We start from the raw sequence: 22,828 nt of genomic DNA, 5'->3' as shown, positions 1-22,828 counted from the left end.
ATAACATTTCTGAACCTGTAGATGGCAGCATAACACAACACATGAAGACAAACATAGTTTTCATAGTAGTGCTCCTGTGGGACACTACATACACCCCCTCTTTAAATAAAGCCGTCCTCGGCGTCCGACTCTCCAGGCGGCAGGTTAACCTAAAACAAAGGTTAATCACAATTGCAATAATAAACTAAGAGTCCATACAGACTCTGAGGAATATGAGGATATAATGCTGAACAAGGAAAATGTCCAAGAGTCCTTGTCATATGAACTGGGGAAAATTAAGGGCTTGTTACCCAATTGGGATGCAAACAATACAATGTCTCTGGTGAAGGATAATCCAAAAATGAAGTCTCAGATTCAACAGTTCAATCTTGATATCGAGCTGGCATCTTACCTCGGGTAGCTCTATCAGATCTCCTCAGGGGCTCCTCTATAACAATTTCAGGGTCCCTGGATTCCTCTGGACCAGGCCGGAACTCGGATGACGAGGTCACTTGGTCTTCGCCGGGATCAAGAACAGTTCTTGGAACAAAAATAGACAGCCAAGGTTGGAACAGCCAATCAAGAGGGGACATACTAGTTGTTGGCGGTAGCGGTTCAGCTGCAGGAGATTTCTCAGTTGTCTGTGGTTCTGCTGGTACCTCTTCCTTTAGGCAGAGCTTGAGACGATTACGGTGGACGACTTGGGAATCTCGGCCTTCGCGCACAATCTCATAGACATCAGTCCCAGGGTGCGGGATGGACTTAATTGTGTATGGTTCTTTCTGCCACTTGCTGTCCAACTTACTTGAACGATGGTTGTTTTTCAGCCACACACGGTCTCCAATTTGGAAGGGTTCTGCTTCGGCCTTTTGATCAAAACCTGCTTGTTGCCTTTGACGAGCATCTTCCATCCGTCTTTCCACAATCTCGTTGGCTTCAGCCAGGCGACGCTGGTGATCACTCACCCACTCTGTGTTTGGCAGGGGGTTGATAGTATCTGGAACTTCGACATCCATGGCCAAGTCCGAAGGCAATTTGCCCTGACGGCCAAACAGGAGATAGTAAGGAGTGTACCCTGTGGAGCAGTGCACAGTGTTGTTATACAGGTACACCAATTCTGGCAGGAGAGTCGGCCAATCAGCCCTCTTCTGGGACGGAACAGTTCTTAACATCCCAATAAGAGTCTGGTTCATCTTTTCACATAAGCCATTACCTTGTGGATGATAAGCGGTAGTTCTCAGCTTCTGACAGCCATAGAGGGAACACAACTCGTGGAACAGTTGAGACTCAAATGCGGAACCACGATCAGTCAGGATCTTGTCCGGACAGCCATAGGGGAGTACGAAATTCTTCCAAAAGATGGCAGCGGTGGTCTTGGCAGTCAGGTCTTTCACTGGCATAGCTACCACGAACTTCGTATAGTGGTCAATTATAGTTATAGCATAAGTATACCCAGTGCGGCTTGGTTCAAACTTGACATGGTCAATGGCTACCAGTTCCAGCGGTCTATGACTGATGATGGGGTGAAGTGGGGCTCTCTGGTCATGACGCTCTCCTCGGCTCTGAGCACAGGTGGGACATTCTCGGCACCACTTCTCTATGTCGTCTCTCATGCCAATCCAGTAAAATCGTCGGCGTATGGTATCTTCCGTTTTATGAACCCCAAAGTGTCCCGATCTGTCATGGTAGGCTTCCAAGATGGATTTGGAATCTCGCCGGGGTACCACAATTTGATGTAGACGCTCACCCGTTACTGGATCCAGGGCAGTCCTCTGTAGTAGACCTCTGGACACGAAAAGTCGATTCCTCAGTCTCCATAGACAAATTAATTCCTGATCAGCTTGACCTCTACGTATTCGGTCCGGAGTCCTCTTCTGAAGAAGGGAAGTCTGCAATTCCTGTAGGTTTCTACTCTCCCGTTGGAATCTAGCCCACTGTCTGGAATCTTGGGAGCAGTCAGGAACATTTGGTTGCGGATGTTCGTTTCGCTTCCTCTGAGCGATCACCGAATTCTGGGTTGCAAACTGAGCATAGAATGTAGGCATCTCTACCTCTTCCCATTCATCATTACATCGGACCAGTTCTTCACCCACAGGCAAACGGGATAAGGCATCGGCATTCACGTTGGACGCACCAGTCCGGTACTTGATCACAAACTGATAATTCGCCAGTCTGGATGCCCATCGCTGTTCAAGAGCTCCCAGTCGCGCTGTATCCAAGTGGGCCAGCGGATTATTATCCGTGAAGACGATGAAGGGTGTTGCAGCCAGGTAATCTTTAAATTTTTCGGTCACTGCCCACACAAGGGCCAGGAATTCCAGCTTAAAGGAACTATAATTCTGGTCGTTCCGTTCAGCGCCTCGAAGACCTCTGCTGGCATAAGCGATGACTCTCTCTTTCTGGTCCTGTACCTGCGACAGGACGGCCCCCAATCCCTTCTGGCTGGCATCAGTATACAGCCTAAAGGGTTGGTTGTAGTCAGGATATCCCAGGATAGGTGGTTCAGTTAACAGCTGCTTCAGCTTCTGGAAAGCGGCTTCATGGGCTTCAGCCCACTCAATCGGGATCCTTCTCTTCATAGCTTCCTTGGAGTGACCTCTTAACAATCCCTGGAGGGGTTCTGCAATCTGGGCAAAGTGTGGGATGAACCGTCTATAATACCCTGCAAATCCCAAGAAACTTCTCACCTCCTTGACTGTGGTAGGGGCTGGCCAGCTCTTTACTGCTGCTACTTTGCCTGGATCAGGAACCACTCCTTCTGCACTCACGACATGGCCTAAGTAATGGACTTCCGGCTTCAGGAGATGACACTTGGAGGGTTTCACTTTCAGGCCATATTTGATGAGGGTTTTGAGGACTTCTGCCAGGTGCTGTAGGTGTTCCTCATAAGTCTTTGAGTAGATGATTACGTCGTCCAGGTACAAGAGGACGGTCTCGAAGTTTTGGTGACCCAGGCAGCGTTCCATCAGCCTCTGGAAGGTTCCCGGGGCATTGCATAGCCCAAAGGGCATACAATTAAACTCGAACAACCCCATGGGAGTAGTGAAAGCAGTCTTTTCCCTATCTTCGGGAGCCATAGGTACCTGCCAATACCCGCTGGTCAAATCCAGAGTTGAGAAGTAGGCAGCAGACCCCAAAGCAGTCAGGGATTCTTCAATGCGTGGCAGGGGATACGCATCCTTGTGAGTGATATTATTGATTTTGCGGTAGTCCACGCAGAATCTAATGTTGCCATCCTTCTTTTTCACCAGGACTAGGGGTGCAGCCCATGGACTGTAGCTCTCCCGAATCACATCTGCGTCCTTCATCTCCCGAATCATTTTCTTCACTGGCTGGTACATGGCTGGTGGAAGGGGACGGTACCTTTCTTTGATGGGTGGATGGACGCCTGTAGGGATGGTGTGCTCAATGATAGTAGCCTTCCCAAAATCCATAGGATGTTTACTGAAGGCTTGTTGATTGTCTTTGGCCACCATCAGGGCTCCTTCGATCTCCTCTTCGGTAGTATTAGCATCGCCAACATGGATCTCGGTCCACCAGGGTTTTGTTGTCATCTCAGGGGTAACTTGATTCTGGGTAGCTTGCTGGAACACTGTAGTCTCAGGGCTCCAGACATCTTGGAAGAAGACCTGTGAGAGCTTAGCAACTCGACGGTATTTACTCAGTACCACAGCCGTATCACCAATGTTCAGGAGGCGAATAGGTACCCTCCCATTAGAAACAGTCACTAGACTTCTGGCTGCTAGCACGGTCGGATGATCTTCCAGAAGAAGAGGTTCCACAAGGGCCTGGTAATCTTGACCTTGCAAACCTGGACGAGCTCGACACCACAGAATGGTTTCCGTCTCTGGTTCCAGAGTCACTGGTTGTGAGTCCATGATGCGGGCACGGCAGATCTCACCCTTTTCATTCGTGAACCTCTGTTGGGCATTCAAGAGACGGATAGCATGCTGAATTGCATTTTGATTGGAGACAGGGACTGTAGAAAGTGCTCGGTGTAGGGCATCTAGCATCTCTTCATAGCAATTCCTAAGAACATTCATGCCCAGCACCACTGGTGGAAAGTCATCATCCCAGACGTTCACTACAATTACGCCTTGCTGGGGCAGTTCAGTTCCTCCCATCTGGATCGTGGGTTCCCAGTAGCCCCGATGGGGTATCGATTGTCCATTACTGGCTACAATGTTAAGCCACGTGTCTGGGGGTTGTATCAGCTGGTCGAGGTCCCAGTACTTCTCAAACCAACTTCTCTGCAGAGTGGTGACTTGAGAGCCAGTAAGGCCGACAGTGGGATCCCGTTTAGGTGGATCGTAATCACTGGACACTGCCCAATGTACCGGGGAATCCATTCTGGTGTTGTGGGACCTATTGGTCTTCCTCCCGAGGGGCGGTCCTCTGCCTCGGGGGATTGTCGTTTAACTGACGACATTCTCTTTCAATATGGCCAGCTCTTTGACACCTACGACAAATGGGTCTTCCGGTGGTATCAAATCTGTCAGAAGAGCGTCTACCCCAATTCTGGTAACTTCCCCCTTCTGATCGGTTACTGAACCTGTTACTGGAGTAGCGGCGGCTTTCTTTCTGGCGTTGCTCCATATCTTCCATTTTCTGGCACATTTTACTGAGGCTCTTGGTGAGGACAGCAATTTGGTCCCTCAGTTCACCAACTGGATCTTGAGCTTGCATGTGAGCACACTGAGCTAGTGCAACTTGACTTCCCGCTGCTGTAGGATGATCTACTTGCGACTCCGTAGGAGTCTCTATGGAATAGGGGAAAACTTTGGCTTGAACCGCTGCGGCTTCAGTCCCCAGGATTCTAATTGCGAGCTCTTTAAAGTCCAAGAAGATACAGCTTGGGTTCTGGGAGGCCAACATTCTGAGCTGACTTTTAAGAGCTTCAGATGCAGCTCCTTCAACAAACTGCTCCCTTAAGGCCTTGTCAGCCTCTAAGGGTTCTACTTGCATAATTGCCCGCTGGGCCTCCTGCAGGGATAAAGCAAAGTCTCTCAATGACTCACCGGGCTGCTGCTTCTTTCCAAAGAATCTCATCTTGAGCTCTGCCACAGTCCTTACTTCAAATGTGGCACGCAATCGGTCCAGTATCTGTTCCACTGTTTTTTTCTCTGTTCTGGGCCAGGATTTCACTTCTCTTAATGCTGCGCCCTCTAGTTGTCCTATCAATATCTCAACCCTCTGGTCTGTTGAGACAGGATACAAACGGAACATGGACAGCATCTTCTCTTTGAATTCCCTCAGGGAATGAACTTCGCCTTTGTAGCGAGGAAGCCATGGTGCTCCAAAGTAATAGGGCATAGTGAGTGGCATCACTTGCGCTGTTGGAGGTGACCCACTGGGGCTTGGAGAGCCGTTATCTCCGTCGTCAGACATTTTCTGCAATAAGTCCTACAGTAACCACTAGCAACGGGTGTTCAATTTCAGGCTATGCACTAAGCCTATTTTCCGGATATCTTTTCCGGTGTCTCTACACTGTTAACTGCCACTTTTTACTTTAAATCTCATTTACTGGCCTATTCAGGCACTCACCAGCTTTCTCTTAGCTGCTCCGCTGTTTTCGCGGGTTCTCTTGCGCAGCTCCTTGCCACTTCCAATATGGCGGCGACTTGGCGGGAAACTTTTATTCCGGCTGTAGCGAAATGTCTGTAACTCTGCTCCGGCTACGATAATCTGGCTCCGGCTGTGGCGCATCAGCGCTGACTTAGTTCATAAGGCACAGAGGCCATAGATATCCTGTTCGTGACGCCAAAATTATATGTGGTGGCCCGTGGGTGGCGGGGAATGCAGGAACCCAAAATGGTGGATACTGGGCTCTCTGTCTTGTGTCACGGTGGTATTTTGCCTTGCAGGCCTTCCCACCTCCCAGGGACACACACACACAGTGATGAGGGGGTTGCACAAGATGATGATGATGACTGTTGTTTCCCCCGGGGCACTCCCTTGGTGGCTGACTCCTGTCTGGTGTTATTTGGGGTGCCCTTGGTGTAGAGTGCAAATAGAAGACAGGAGACGGTGGTGGCAGTTAATCAGGAGAGCTTGCATGCACACTTTTACTTTTCAAGATGGAGATAGTACAATACAAATATGTCATCCAAATTCAGCTCAATCAGTGTAGCCCAATGCTAAATGCAGGAGTGCTATTATCTCTCTACTCACAGTCTCTCTTTCTGGACTCTTCTGGCTCCTTGAGCTGTTATTCCAATAAATCTCTTTAGGCCTGTCTTTCTCTGTAATCCGCAAATGGCTGAACTCAGGAGCACCTTCACTGTGCTTCCTGCTGCATCCACCCCTAGCTCACCACTGCCCTCACTCACTCTAACCACTCCCTAATTAACTCCTCCCAGCTTCTGTTACATTATAGAAAAACACTCCGCATAGGCTGAAACACAATGTCATAACATTTCTGAACCTGTAGATGGCAGCATAACACAACACATGAAGACAAACATAGTTTTCATAGTAGTGCTCCTGTGGGACACTACATGTATTATGTGCGTACATCGGGGCGTTTTTAATACTTTCACTAGCTGGGCGCTCTGATGAGAAGTAAGATCCTCTTCTCTTCAGAACGCCCAGCTTGTGACAGTGCAGATCTGTGACGTCACTCACAGGTCCTGCATCGTGACGGCCACATCGGCAGCAGAGGCTACAGTTGATTCTGCAGCAGCATCAGCGTTTGCAGGTAAGATCGACTTACTTACTTTTACTTTTAAACACACCCACTTGGACTTTTGCAAGCCTCATTTGCATAATTACAAAAATGGTCATAACTTGGCCAAAAATGCTCGTTTTTTAAAAATAAAAACGTTACTGTAATCTACATTGCAGCGCCTATCTGCTGCAATAGCAGATAGGGGTTGCAAAATCTGGTGACAGAGCCTCTTTAAGTGCATACCCATAAAATCCCATAAAAAAGATTAGCACGTTTGGATTAAAGGGATTTCACAGGATTTAAATTGTATTGCTTTTCCTCAGGATAGGTTATCATTATTTGATTGGTGAGGCCCGAGCTGCAGTACCAGGCACAGACACCCATACAATTGAATCGCTGTGTCTATGTACACAACAAATGGTACATGGCAAATTCATTCTGCTTATTTGCCGGGGTCCTGATTTAGATCTTTGCTAATCAAATATTGATGTCTTCTTCTAAGGATCAGCGTTGACAGTTGATTTTACTCTCCTTTAACCCCTTCCCACTTTGGCCAATTTTGACCATCCTGACAGAGCCTAATTTTTCAAATCTGACATGTTTCACTTTATGTGATAACTTTGGATTGCTTGTTTTTTGTGACACATTGGACTTTATGTTACTGGCAAAATGTGCTCAATACGTTCAGTATTTAATTGTGAAAAACACCAAAATTTAGTGAAAAATTGCAAAAATTTGAATTTTTCTAAATCTAAATGTATCTGCGTGTAAGACAGGCAGTTATACCACACAAAATTGTTGCTAATTAACATCCCCTATATGTCTACTTCGGATTGGCATAGTTTTTTGAACATCCTTTTATTTTTTTAGGATGTTACAAGGCTTAGAACATTAGCAGCAATTTCTCACATTTTCAAGAAAATTTCAAAAGGCTATTTTTTCAGGGACCAGTTCAGCTGTGAAGTGGCTTTTAGGGCCTTATATGTTAGAAACTCCCAATAAGTCACCCTATTTTAAAAACATCAACTCTCAAAGTATTCAAAACAGCATTTAAAAAGTTTCTTAACCCTTTAGACGTTTCACAGGAATTAAAGCAAAGTAGAGGTGAAATTTTCAAATTTCATTATTTTTTGAAGAAATTCATATTTAATCTATTTTTTTTGTAACACAGAAAGTTTTACCAGAAAAACGAAACTCAATATTTATTGCCCAGATTCTGCAGTTTTTAGAAATATCCCACATGTGGTCCTGGTGTGCTTATGGACTGAAGCACAGGCCTCAGAAGCAAGGGAGCACCTAGTGGATTTTGGGGCCTTCTTTTTGTTAGAATATATTTTAGGCACCATGTCAGGTTTAAAGGGCTCTTGCGGTGCCAAGGTGCCAAAAAACAGTGGAAATCCCCCAAAAGTGGCCCAATTTGGGAAACTTAAAGGAACAGTGTCATCACAAATAATTTTTTTATATGTTAAAGATGTTAGTGCTTTAATAAAAACGTTTATATTCATTTGTGTGTTTGTGTTTTACTTTTTCTTATTTTTACACTTTTTCTTCCCTATGGGGGCTGCCATTTTTTGTTCCATTTCTGTGTGTGTCGATTAACGACACACACAGACATGGAATACGGCAGCCACAGTCCCATAGGGACTGCGAACGGCTGCCGTCCCATTGACTGCCGTGTACGGCGTCTGTGTGGGAACTGCGCATGCGCCGCTCCCACACAGTCCTATTCGAAATTGGCGCCGTCCGGCGCCATTTTCCTGTGGACCGGAAGTCGCGGCCGGACAGTAATATTACTACTTCCGGTCGCGGCTTCCGGACTTGTGCACATGGAACAGCGGCAGCAAACGGAGCGGACGGGCCGGAGGGAGCCACGGCGGCAGGAGCAGGTAAGAGATTTCAATGTATGTTAGTGTTTGTGTGTGTTTACTACTGTATGTAAACCTACTACGCTGTGTGTTAGCTCAAAAAATGGCGACACACAGTGTAGGAGGTTACACCGTTCAAACCCCTCGTTTATCCCGGCACTAGCCAGGATAAAGGAGGGGGGGATGCTGAGAGCTCACTAGAGCGAGGGCTTTTTACCCAATGTTGCAATGCTGCAATTTTGGGAAATAGCTCCATCTAGTGACCAAAAATGGGTAGTATTATAAATTAGAAATAATTTATAATATTTCCTGACTCGTGAAAAAAATAAAAAAAATTTGAACAATGTTTAATCACCCACACACTAAATGTTTAATTAAAAAAAAACAAACATGTTTTTCTGGCAACACCATGCCTTTAACGCCTCAAGGAAATTATCTAGGGGTATAGTGAGCATTTTGACCGCACAGGGTTTATTGCAGAAATTATTGGAAGTAGGCCGTGAAAATTAAAATCGATATTCTTTCAAAGAAAATGTAGGTTTAGCAAATTTTTTCTCATTTCCACAAGGACTAAATGAGAAAAATCACCACAACATTTGTAAAGCAATTTCTCCCGAGTAAAACAATATCCCACATGTGGTCATAAATGGCTGTTTGGACTAACGGCAGGGCTTAGAAGGGAAAGAGCGCCATTTGGCTTTTGGAGATCACATTTAGCAGGAATGGTTTCCGGAGGCCATGTTGCATTTGCAAAGCCCCTGAAGGACCAAAACAGGCAAAACGCCCAAAAAGTGACTCCATTTAGGAAACTAAACCCCTTGAGGAATTGATATAAGGGTGTAGTGAGCATTTTGACCACACATGTTGTTTCATAGATTTTAATAAGACGTAGTTTTAGCTCAACATTTTTCATTTTCTCAACAAATAAAGGAAAAAAAAACCCACAACATTTATAAAGCAATTTCTCTCGAGTACGGCAATACCCCACACGTGGTCATAAACTGCTGTCTGGGCACACGGCAGGGCTCAAAAGGGAAAGCGCGCCATTTGGCTTTTGGAGTACAGATTTTGCTGGATCGGTTTCTGGTCGCAATTGCGAAGCCCCTGTTGGACCAAAACAGTGGAAACCCCCCATAAGTGACCCCATTTTGGAAACAACACCCCTCAAGGTATTCACCTAGGGGTCCAGTAAGTGTGTTAACCCCACAGGTGTTTTGCAGAAATAAGTGTGCACTCGATGTTGCAGAGTGAAAATGGGATTTTTTCCATAGATATGCCAATTTGTGGGGCCCAGCTTGTGCCACCATAACAAGACAGCTCTCTAATTATTATGCTGTGTTTCCCGGTTTTAAAAACACCCTACGTGTGGCCCTAATCTTTTGTCTGGACTATCGACAGGGCTCAGGAGTGAAAGAGTACCATGCGAAGTTGAGGCCTAGTTTGGCAACTTACACAGTATTGGTTCACAATTGCAGAGGGTCTGATCTGAAATAATAAAATAAACCCCTGAGAAGTGACTCCATTTTGGAAACTACACCCCTCAAGGCATTTATTAAGGGGTGTAGTCTTTTTCATAAATGATTGCGCTGCGGATGGTGCAAAGTAAAAATTAACATTTTTCCCTAGATATGCCATTTCAGTGGCAAATATGTAGTGCCCAGCTTGTACCACTGGATACACACATACCAAAAATTGTTAAAAGGGTTCTCCCGGGTATGGCGATGCCATATATGTGGACGTAAACTGCTGTTTGGGCACGCTGTAGGGCTCAGAAGGGAGAATGTGCCATTTGGCTTTTGGAGCGTGGATTTTGCTTGGTAGTATTTTTGTTTGGAGTTTTACTGGTATTTCAGTTTATAATGTGGGGGTACATGTAAGCTGGGCAGAGTACATCTGCGGCATAGTCAGGTGGTATAATAATGGGGTAAAAAAAGAATAAAATAATCCATAGATGTGTGTTACTCAGTGAAGCAATCCTTTCTGCACAGGCCAGTGTCGCACTAATAAATGGTCCTTACTTATTCCCCTTTTGGTCCAGACTCCGCAGTTTGGGGAATTTTTCTGGGAAGTGTTGTCCTGGTATAATACGGGCACCCTTGCTTCCAGCAGATATGTTTGGGCCCTACCCTTCTTTGTTCCCCAATTTCAGGGCCTTGATAAATCGTCTCTTGAAACAAAATAAATGTTCCCCTCGGGCCGGCACAACGACATAATTTTTATTTCCTGACTTATTGGAGCCTTAACTAATTTTATTTTTTCATAGACATAGTGGCATGAGGGCTGTTTTTTTGCGGGACGAGCTGTAATTATTATTGGTACCATTTTGGGGTACATGCGACTTTTTGATCACTTTGTATCCTATTTTATGAGAGGCAAGGTGACCAAAAAACAGCAATTCTCAGTTATTTCGTTTTTTTAATGCAGCGTTCCCCATGCGTTATAAATTAAATGTTAAAGAATACCTATCAAGATATATATAGACAACAATACTAGAAATGTAAATCACAATAGTACAAGTAAAGCACTAACCAATATATCTTTATTAGGAAAATATTTTAAAAACATACATAGACCATCACATACAATATAAACTCTCCACTATACTAACGAGGACCTGCTACTCTCCACTATACTAACGAGGACCTGCCAATTCTTAGTTATTTCGTTTTTTTAATGCAGCGTTTACCATGCGTCATAGATTACATGTTAACTTTACTCTGGGGTCAGTCCGATTCCGGCGATACCAAGTTTATAGCACTTTTTTATGCTTTACAACTTTTTGCACAATAAAATTACTATTTTATTTTCGTCTACAGAGCTATATGAGGGCTTGTTTTTACGTGACGAGTTATAGTTGTTATAGCTACCATTTTTGGATACATGCTACTTTTTGATCACTTTTAGTTTCTATTTTTGCAGGGCAAAGTGACCTAAAAACTGAAATTCACACTTTTCTTTAGTCCCACTAGGGGACTTGAAGGTCAGATTTTTTTTCTAATACATTGCGCTACCTTTGTTGTGCAATATATTAGATCTGTCAGTCATTCACTGACAGCAAGCAGATTAGGCTTCGCCTCCGGGCGGGGCCTAATCGGCTTCCGTGATGGCAGAGTAGGAGGCCATTATTAGGCCTCCTGTCGCCATAGCAGCAGTCGGCAGCCATGCGATTGCAGGGCAGAGCTGCCGATCTGCTGCCAACCACTAAGTCGCAGCAATTGCTTTAGATCGCTGTATCTAAGGGGTTAATGGCAGGGATTGGAGGTAGCTCCGGTTCCTGCCGTTACAGGTGGATAATGCGGGCTCGTCTACTGAGACTGCACCATCTTACCGACGGCTACAGAAGCCTCCAGGCCCCGCCTCTGGGCAGGGCCTGAAAGGTTTCCATACTAGGCAGACCGGGAGGCCAGCATTAGGCCTTCGGTTGCCGTTGCAGCCACCGGCACCCCGGCAATTTCATCTGGGGATGATGGCACTGACACAGCTTCTGAGCCGGTGCCATCCATTTGTCGTAAGTATTACGTCAATTTGCGGGAAGCACTGGCTTTTCATGACGTATACTTACGACAAATGTCGGGAAGGCATTAACCCCTATCCGCACCAGGACGTAACTGTCCGTCGTTGCGGGAGGTTACTTCCCGCACGAGGACGTACAGTTACTGAGTTAATCCCGGTGCACACTGTCGGCGACAGTGTGCACCGGGAATCGGGAGGTCAGCTGTCGCCGACAGCTGACACTCCCCTCTTCCCGGCCAGCGGTCCTTTGCCGCTGATTTCGGTGCATTAACCCCTTAAATTCGGCGATCGGGTGCAATCGCCGAATTTTAGGGGTTTCTAACATATCGGCAGACCCCCGTCCGAAATCGCGGGGTCTGCCGATAGTTAGTATGGCAAACGGAAGCCAAACAATGGCTTCCGGGTCTGCCATGGATGGAAGCCCATCAGGACCAACCTTCGGCTGGTCCTGATAGGCTTCCTGTCAGAGTGACAGAAAGTCACTGTGCCGTTACCGATGCACACTGTCGGCGACAGTGTGCATCGGGAACTTGGAGATCAGCTGTCCCCGACAGCTGACACTCTCCAGTGTTGCCGATCAGCGGCTCATCGCCGCTGATTTCGGCAATTAACCCGTTACATGCGGGGCTCGATTGCGATCTCCGCATGTAGCGGGTTTGTAGCGCATCAGCAGCCCCCATGCAATCGTGGGGGCTTCTGATGCTTGTGATGGCACCGGGGGGCCAGACAACGGCCCCCAAGTCTGCCATGTATGTCAGCCTATGAGGATCAGCTTCTGCTGATCCTCGTAGACCAACTGTCAGAGTGACTGTGACGTCACACTGACAGTTGGAATACGTTACACTACCTAGGTAGTGTAAACTTATTCTAGCAGCGATCAGAGCTGCAGGTCAAAAAAAGAAAGTGTAAAAAGTAAAAGAAAAGTTAATAAACAAAAATATAAAGTGTAAAAAGTAAAAAAAAGTTAATAAAAATGTTTTATAAAAGTGTAAAAATAAAAGGTTTTGTTTTCCTATAATAAGTCATTTATTATAGGGAAAAAATGAAAACGTTAAAAAAAAGTACACATATTTGGTATCGCCGCGTTCGTAACGACCCAATCTATGAAACTATAATGTTAATTTTTCCGCACGGTGAACGCCGCAAACAAAATAAACGGAAAACTGTCAGCGTCGCTATTTTTGGGTCACCACCCCTCCCAAGATAGAGAATAAAAAGTGATCAAAAAGTCGCATTTACCCCAAAATGGTACCAATAAAAACTACAACCCGTCCCGCAAAAAACAAGACCTCCCACAGCTTTTTTGACGAAAAAATAAAAACGTTACGGCTCAAAATAGCGTGTCCCAGAAAATAAACTATTTTATAGAAACGTAATTTTATTGTGCAAACGCTGCAAAACGTAAAAAAAACGAAACACATACGGTATCGGCGTAATCGTACCGACCGGCAGAATAAATTAAAGCTTAATTTATTGCGCACGGTGAACGCTGTAATAAATAAAGAATTTGAAGCGCCAAAATCGCTGTTTTTTTGGTCACCTTAGCTCTAAAAAAGATCCTGAGGGGCCAAAATGCTCACTATACCCCTAGAAAAATTCCTTGAGGGGTGTAGATTCCAAAATAGGGTCACTTTTGGGGGGTTCCCACTGTTTTGGTCCCTCTGGGGCGTTGCAAACCCGACATGGCACTGAAAACCAATCCAGCAAAATCTGCGCTCCAAAATCCAAAAGGCGCTCCCTCCCTTCTGAGCCTTGCTGTGGGTCCAAACATCAGTTTACGACCACATATGGGGTATTGCCGTAATCGGGAGAAATTGCTTTACAAATTTTGGGGTGCTTTTTCTCCTTTATTCCTTGTAAAAATGAAAAAATTCTATGTTTCCATAGAAAAATAGGTGATTTTCATCTTCACAGAATAATTCCACTAAATTCTGCAAAAAAAACTGTGGGGTCAATATGCTAACTATACCCCTAGAAAAATGCCTTGAGGGGTGTAGTTTCCAAAATGGGGTCACTTTGGGGGGGTTTCGACTGTTTAGGTACCACAAGACCTCCTCAAACCTGACATGGTGCCTAAAATATATTCCTAAAAAAAGGAGGCCCCAAAATCCACTAGGTGCTCCTTTGCTTCTGAGGCCGGTATTTCAGTCCATTACCGCACTAGGGCCACATGTTGGATATTTGTAAAATCTGCAGAATCTGGGTAATAAATATTGAGTTGCGTTTCTCTGGTAATACCTTCTGTGTTACAGATTTTTTTTTATTACAAATGAATTTCGGCAAAAAAAATGAAATTCGTAAATTTCACCTCTACTTTGCCTTAATTCCTGTGAAACGCCTAAAGGGTTAAAATATTTTCTGAATGTGGTTTTGAATACCTTGAGGGGTACAGTTTTCAAAATGGGGTGATTTATGGGGACTTTCTAATATATAAGGCCCTCAAAGCCACTTCAGAACTGAACTGGTCCCTGAAAAAATAGCCTTTTGAAATTTTATTGAAAATATGAGAAATTGCTGCTAAAGTTCTAAGCCTCGTAACGTCCTAGAAAAATAAAAGTACGTGAAAAAAAATGATGCAAACATAAAGTAGACATATGGGGGATTTTAACTAGTAACTATTTTATGTGGTATTACTATCTGTTTCACAAGCAAATACATTTAAATTTAGAAAAATGCAAATTTTTGCAAATTTTTGCTAAAATTTGAAGTTTTTCACAAATAAATATTGAATTTATCGACCAAATTTTTTCACTAACATAAAGTACAATATGTCACGAGAAAACAATCTTAGAATCGCTTGGATAGGTAAAAGCATTCCGGAGTTATTACCACATAAAGTGACACATGTCAGATTTGAAAAAATCATCTGTGTCCACAAGGTCAAAACAGGCTGTGTCCTAAAGGGGTTAAGGAACCACAATAAAATATTCTAAAATACTTTAAGGCCCTGTTAACATAGAGTTTTTTTGCAGGCAGAAAAATCTGCCTCAAAATTCCTTGACCTGCCTGCAAATTTTGCCCGCGGCAAGAACAATGCCTTCGCCTCCCAATGGGAGGCAATTTCGCCCGTCTATTGCCCCTGAGTCTGACACGGTTTCCGCGTCAAAATCAGCGTAAACAAACTCTGCGAAACTAGGCCTTATAAATTAAATATTGCAGCTGTAGAACACGTTTACTGCTAAGTAAAATGAATATCATTATACTTCATATGCTTTATTCATGAAATACATTATAGTGTTGGCACTGAATAGAAACAAGAAAGTATTAAAACTGCTATGAATATGGTGGATCCGTCTCTCCATCACTGACTGGAATGGAATCAGAACATACTACTTGTGATGTTATAATCTACAATCTAGGATCTACAATCTAGGCATGGAGCATCTGTACGTAATTCCTGTGATTACATCATCTAGAATCTGGGTGTGGTCTATTTACACATGATTCCTGTGATATCATGATATAGTTCTGACATCATCAGGCCTATAATTATACCTTGATAAATGTGTCAGTCTTATCTCTTCACTATACAATTGTTTTCTATTCCTAGATCATGGATAAAATCTGCTGCCCCGGCCTGTTACCATCGATAGAGGTAAGTTGCTTTGCAGTAATTACATTTTTTTATTACAGAACTGTTCTGGAATTTTGTAAATACTAAACATAATTTTATATTTTACTGAGGGGCAGAAAAGCAATTGTAACTTGTAAAACGTCTATAATAACCTCAGGATTAACAACATTAATACCATCTATTATAACATAATCTTTAACCCCTTAAGGACGCAGCCACTTTTGGACCAAATGACACAGCCTCATTTTTTAAATCTGACGTGTCACTTTATGTGGTAATAACTCCGGAATGCTTTTACCTATCCAAGCGATTCTGAGACTGTTTTCTCGTGACATATTTCACTTTATGTTAGTGAAAAAATTTGGTCGATAAATTCAATATTTTTTGTGAAAAACACCAAAATGTAGAGAAAATGTGCATTTTTCTAAATTCAAATGTATTTGCTTGTAAGACAGATACTTATACCACACAAAATAGTGACTAGTTAACATTTCCCATATGTCTACTTTATGTTTGCATCATTTTTTGAACATCCTTTTATTTTTCTAGGACGTTACAAGGCTTATAAGTTTAGCAGCAATTTTTCTCCCATTTTCAAGAAAATTTCAAAAGGCAATCTTTTTAGGGAACAGTCCAGATCTGAAGTAGCTTTGAGGGCCTTATATATTAGAAACCCCCACGAATCACCCCATTTTAAAAAGTGCACCTCTTAAAGTATTCAAAACCGCACTTAGAAAGTTTCTTAAACCTTTAGGCGTTTCACAGGAATTAAAGCAAAGTGGAAGGGAAATTTGCAAATTTCTTTTTTTTCGCAGAAATTCCATTTTAATACATTTTTTCTCTAATACTGAAGGTTTTTACCAGAGAAACACAACTGAATATTTATTGCCCTTATTCTGCAGTTTTTAGAAATATCCCACATGTGGCCCTAGTGTTCTACGGGCCTGAAACAAAGGTCCCAGAAGCAAAGGAGCACCTAGTGGATTTTTCGGCCTTCCTTTTCTTAAATTATATTTCAGGCACCATGTTCCTGAAAGGAAAGACCCAAAAGTGACTCCATTTGGGAAACTAGACCCCTAGAGGAATTAATCTAGGGGTGCAGCGAGCATTTTGACCACACAGGTATTTCATAGATTTCATTAGAATTGGGCAGTGAAAATGAAAAATTACATTATTTTCCAATAAGATGTAGCTTTACCTCAGAATTTTTATTTTTTTCTACAAATAAATGAGGAAAAGCACCCCAACATTTGTAAAGCAATTTCTCCAGCGTATGGAAATACCCAACATGTGGTCATAAACTGCTGTTTGGGCAAGCAGCGGGACTCAGAAGGGAAGGCACGCCATTTAGCTTTTGGAGTACATATTTAGGGAAATACCCCACATGTGGTCATAAACTGCTATTTGGACACACAGCAAGACTCTAAGGGCATGGCCCCACGTGGCGTATTTCTTCCGCATCAATGCCGCACAGAATCTGCGTTGCAGATTCTGTGGCGGATCTGCCCAAAATGTGCAGTAAATTGATGCGGACTAGTCGTTGTGTATTGAGGTGAAAGTACTTCCCTTCTCTCTATCAGTGCAGGATAGAGAGAAGGGACAGCACTTTCCCTAGTAAAAGTAAAAGAATTTCATACTTACCGGCCGTTGTCTTGGTGACGCGTCCCTCTTTCGGTATCCAGCCCGACCTCCCTGGATGACGCGGCAGTCCATGTGACCGCTGCAGCCTGTGATTGGCTGCAGCCGTCACTTAGACTGAAACGTCATCCTGGGAAGCCGGACTGGAGAAAGAAGCAGGGAGTTCTCGGTAAGTATGAACTTCTATTTTTTTTACAGGTTGATGTATATTGTGATCGGTAGTCACTGTCCAGGGTGCAGAAACAGTTACTACCGATCGCTTAACTCTTTCAGCACCCTGGACAGTAACTATTTACTGACGTCGCCTAGCAACACTCCCATAATTACGGGTGCACACACGTAGTCACCCGTAATTACGGGAGCCCCATTGACTTCCTCAGTCTGGCTGTAGACCTAGAAATGCATAGGTCCAGCCAGAATGAAGAAATGTCATGTTAAAAAACCAATACGCATCCGCAGCACACATAACATGTACATGACATCTGCGGACTTCATTGCGGAATTTAGAATCTCCATTGAAGTCAATGGAGAACTTCCGCAATGAGTCCGCAACCAGTCCGCCACAGGTCCGCAACATCCATTGTATGCTGCGGACACCAAATTCCGCACCGCAGCCTATGCTCCGCAGCGGAATTTTCCGCCTCGTCTAAACGAAGCCTACTAAAAAGAAGTGGAAGGCAATGGAGAAACGGGTCCGCTGCGGATTAACGCTGCGGAGTGTCCGCAGCGGAATTCCAGAGCAATTCCGCCACGTGGGGCTTTGCCTTAAAGGGAAGGAGCGCCATTTAGTATTTGGAGTGGAGATTTTACAAGATTCCTTTTTTGACACCATGTTGCATTGAGCTATAGTACCAGTACAGTGGAACCCCCGAAAAATTACCCCATTTTGGAAACTAGATCCCTCAAAGAATTTATCTAGGGGTGTAGTGAGCATTTTTACCACACAAGTGTTTTGCAAAAATGAGTAAACAATAGATGTTGCAGATTGAAAATTGCTGTTTTCCACAGATATGCCATTTCAGTGCCCAATGTGTTGTGCCCAGCTTGTACCACCGTAGACACACATCCCATAAATTGTTAAGCGGTTCTCCAGCATACAGTAATACCTCATCTGTTGTCATAAATTGCCGTTTGGGCACACTGCCAGGCTTAGTTGGACCACCATTTGGCTTTTGAAGTGTAGATTTTGCTTGGTGTTTTACTGGTATTTCAGCTTATAATGTGGGGGCATATGTAAGCTGGGCGGAGTACATCAGGGTATATGTAAGCTGGGCGGAGTGCATCAGGGCATAATAGGATGATGTAATAATGGGGTGAATGAATAATCCATGGATTGGTGTGGTACGCTTTGAACTTATCCTTTATACACAGGCCGGGTTTATTGGGTATTATAAAAAATATCTGCGCTCCAGTATTGCCTAATCTTTGACTTCTTCACTAGCCCTATAAGCAGCACAAGACCCTAAAGTGTCTTCATCTCCACTGCATCTACAGGGTCCACCTGTGGGGTCCAGCAAATGATGATGTGAGGCATTTAGTGAAATTCTACTGGACCTAAAAAATGAGTCTGGGCCGTCAATTAGCATAATTTTGCATCATTGCGTTTTGAGAGTCATAACGTGTTATTTTTCCGTTGACGGAGCTGTGGGAGGGCTTGTTTTTTGTGGAACGAGCTGTAATTTTTATTGGTTCCATTTTGGGGTACATGCAATTTTTTTTTTTTATCACTATTTATTAAATCTTTTGGGAGATGAGGAAACCAAAAAACAGCAATGCTAGCACGTTTTTTTTTTTTTACAGTGTTCACAGTGCAGTATAAAAAACATGTTAACTTTATTCTGCAGGTCGATACGATTACAGTGACACCAAATTTATATAGTTTTTTTTACGTTTCACTACGTTCCCACAATAAAAATCCTGTCTTCTAAAAAAATCATGTTTTAGTGTCGCCATATTCTGACAGCCATAACTTTTTTTATTTTTTAGTTGATATTGCTGCGGGAGGGCTTGTTTTATGCGTGACACACTGTAGTTTCTTTTGGTACCATTCTGCTTTACTTGCAAATTTTTGATCACTTTCTATAAAAAATTTTTGAGACAAGATGACCAAAAAATAAAATGCTGTCATTGTTTTTTATTAATTTTTTTTACGGTGTTCACCGTGCGGTAAAAATTGGGATATTTTTATAGATCAGGCCGTTCCCAACGTGGCGATACTTATTATGTATAGTCAATGCAGTTCCTCTGGAAAGGGAAGTCCTGCTGTAATGTACTTACCTCCCTGTGGTCCAGCGCCGTCTCTCCCTGCCAGTTGCTGCCGCAATGAGACTCTTGTCAAGGTTGGCAGGGATGTCATGAAGTGCAATAATCTGCTGGTGAACCCATGCAGATCGGGGTAACGAAACCTACAACTGAACGAGCTTATCATAGAAATCTATGTCTCTACTTCTATTATGGTGGGACCGGACACCAAATCATCGCATATTCTAGGCGACAACAGGCAGGACTTTAGGGTCTAGGTGAGTCCAGGTAAGCTTACATAGGCACACAGGTATTCCCTACTGATAATTTAAGAATTTTGTTGCCTGTCAAGCTGTCACATAACTCTAATTCAGTTTTGATTAGGGCAGTGGCGTAGTAATAGGAGTCGCAGTTATGACCTGGCAGTGAAGCCCAGGTGCCCATGGCAATCTGTCCATAGTTATTGTAGTAACTGGGGCCTTTGTAGTAAACCACACAGGCCCGTTACTACAGTAATATCTCCATTTACTTACCCTTCTCACTCCTGAGTTAGGTCCCCTTTGGCTTGGGGCGCAGAGCTGGGTTCTAATGGCGTTCATGGTCAGAACGTTGTATGTGCAGCGCACATAACGTCATGACACTGAATGGCATCAGGATCCAGTTCTGCACCCAAAGAGGACACGAGACGAGCAAGGAGGGTGAGTATATAAATACTGACTGTTGGGGCCCTGTATCTAAGCCTCTAATGTGTGATACTATCGGCTAGAGCCATATATCTAAGCCTATCATGTGTGATACTGACTGATGAGACCCTGTATCTAAGCCTATCATGTCTGTTACGATCTGCTAGGGCCCTGTATTTAAGCCCATTATGTGTAATACTGTCTGCTGGGGCCCAGTATCTAAGCCTATCATGTGTGATACTGACTGCTGGGGCCCTATATCTAGGCCTATCATGCAGTGATAGGGGTACCTTAGGCCTACCAGAGGAAATAATTCTTGGGGCCCATCCATCAGCTATATAGAAATAATGCGACCACTCTTAATTGTGTAGTAAAACGTGTGTAGTAAACCAAAGACCAATATTACCACCACATCGTGACCATATAGTGGTAGACACCAGTCCTACACAATCTCTCTGCAGACCATATAACTTAAAGGAGTTTTCCCATCTTAGACATTTATGGCATATCCACAGGAAATGCCAAAAATGTCTGATAGATGCGGGTCGCAGCACTGGGACCCGCACCTATATCTAGAACTGTCCGCAGAATCCAGGCGTAGACCAGTGGGGGAGAAGGTCATGCGTGCGCGCAGCTCTCTCCATTCTGTTCAAGCAAGAGCTGCTCAGCTGTTTCCATAACAACCATACAACAGAATAGAGAGAGCTGCGCGCACGCGTTATCCTCTCTCGACTGGTCTCCACCTGGATTCTGCCCCCTCGGTTCCAAACACTATAATAGTACCCCGTTTAGGCCCCACAATAATAATAGTGCTACTCACAGCCCCCTCTTGTAGATTGTGCCACACACAGCCCCCCTCTTGTAGATAGTGCCACACACAGCCCCCCTTGTAGATAGTGCCACACAGCCCCCCTCTTATAGATAGTGCCACACAGCCACCCGTCTAGTGCCACACAACCCCCTAGAAGATAGCCACACAGCCCTCTCTCTTGTATAGTGCCACACAGCCCCCCCAGTAGAGAGCACCACAGAGCCCTCCCCCTGTGTAGAGCCACATAGCCCCCCTAGTATATAGTGCCACACAGCCCTCTCCCTGTATAGTGCCACACAGCCTCCCTAGTAGATAGTGCCACACAGCCCCCCTAGTAGATCGTGCCACACAGCCCCCCCAGTAGATAGCACCACACAGCCCCCCATAGTAGATAGTGCCACATCAACCCCTTGTATATAGCACCACACAGCCACCCACCCAAAAAAGAATTGTACTTACCTAGTCCCGTTCCCACGACGGACGGAGCTCTCAGACGGGACCCTTGCGTAGGCCTGCGTAATGCGATAACGTCATCACGCCAACCTGTGCAGGGACTGCGTCTTATAGGCTGCAGGCCACTATCCAATTGTATCTGCGTCCTCCAGACGCTAGCATCGGGGCCCCCTGTCGGCTGTGGTCCTGCATCAGCTTGTCGGCTTAACCGCTGTATCAAACCTTATCGTGTGTTATACTGTCTGCCGAGCCAATGTATCTAATCCTATCCAGTGGCATAGCTATTGGGATCTTAGTCTTATAGATATGCTGTCTCCGAAATATATGTTTTTTTAAGGGGGAAGACAAAACATAGGTCTTGGAACTTGTGCCACTGATCTTTTAGGACCCTAGCATCGTCCATGGCTACTAGTGCTGCATTGTTGGATTACTTAAATGGGCACTTTTCAAACATTTTATGCTTATCTTACAGTATACTTGATATAGATCAACTTTTTATTTTACTTACTGTTCAAATTTAGTTGTTTTTTTCTTGCAAATTTTGTGTCAAGTTACTGCCACTATGTGTCTGTCTTCCTGTAATCTGCTGTCCACCCCCTGTTGTTAAGCAAAGTCCGTCCCTGGTTAAAGAGCAAAATTAATGGAATGCAGATGGTGGGGTGTCTCTTCACTGCCTGCCTTTACAAGTCTATGGAGAGAGGAGTGGGAACAGGAGGAGGGAGCAAGGAGAGAGAGTAAGTCAGCAACACATACGCTGCATACAAGTCTATGGAGAAGGGAGGGGTGAGCAGGGGGAGGAAGCAGGAGCAGAGTGAGAAAGACACAGGCTGCTGGTAACATTTCTGTCACCCCAGTGCTGGATTCTCAGCTGCACTGCTCATTACTGCTGTATAATCTCTTCCATGCTGCAGCTGCTTCTATATATGTGATAGATATAGGATAGCAGGATTCTCCACTTCTCTGTGTGCAGCGTATGAACGACATGATAGCCATTAGGCTTCGTCCACTAGCTCAGAGACATCTCAGAATTAGGCCAGATTCACACAAACTAGTGAAAAACAGCCGTTTTTCACGTCCGAGTTGCACCCGTCCGGGACCCATTTTCATAGACTTGAGTCTATTGAGGAATCCGTAAAAACGAGGACATGTTCTATTTTTCACCGGACCCTTCACACGGTCCATTGAAACAACGGCCATGTGAACGGCCCCATTGAAATACATGCGTCTGTGTGATGGCCGTTGTATTAACAGTGTATTATGTGTGCCACATAAAGAGGGCACTATTACTGTGTGGGGCACTATTACTGTGTACTGCACAAAGGGTGCTGGAAAAGTGAAGAGTTAAACACATCTGGGCAGCACACTCTGCAGAGACGAGTCATGGCCGGTAGAAGTCATCATGGT

At 44.3% G+C, this 22,828-nt stretch overlaps 1 protein-coding gene across 2 annotated transcripts in view; it reads right to left on the bottom strand.

The window, feature by feature from the left end:
- The window catches only part of CRACD (capping protein inhibiting regulator of actin dynamics), a 186,649-nt gene that overhangs the window by 75,102 nt on the left and 88,719 nt on the right, over positions 1 to 22,828 (bottom strand). The gene's annotated exons all lie outside the window — the stretch shown is intronic.

This window comes from Rhinoderma darwinii, chromosome 1 (genome assembly GCF_050947455.1).
Source record: "Rhinoderma darwinii isolate aRhiDar2 chromosome 1, aRhiDar2.hap1, whole genome shotgun sequence".
In the NCBI taxonomy this organism is placed as follows: Eukaryota; Metazoa; Chordata; class Amphibia; order Anura; family Rhinodermatidae; genus Rhinoderma; species Rhinoderma darwinii.
The sequence above is the reverse complement of the archived record's forward strand: the minus strand, read 5'-3'. Positions and strand labels throughout refer to the sequence as shown.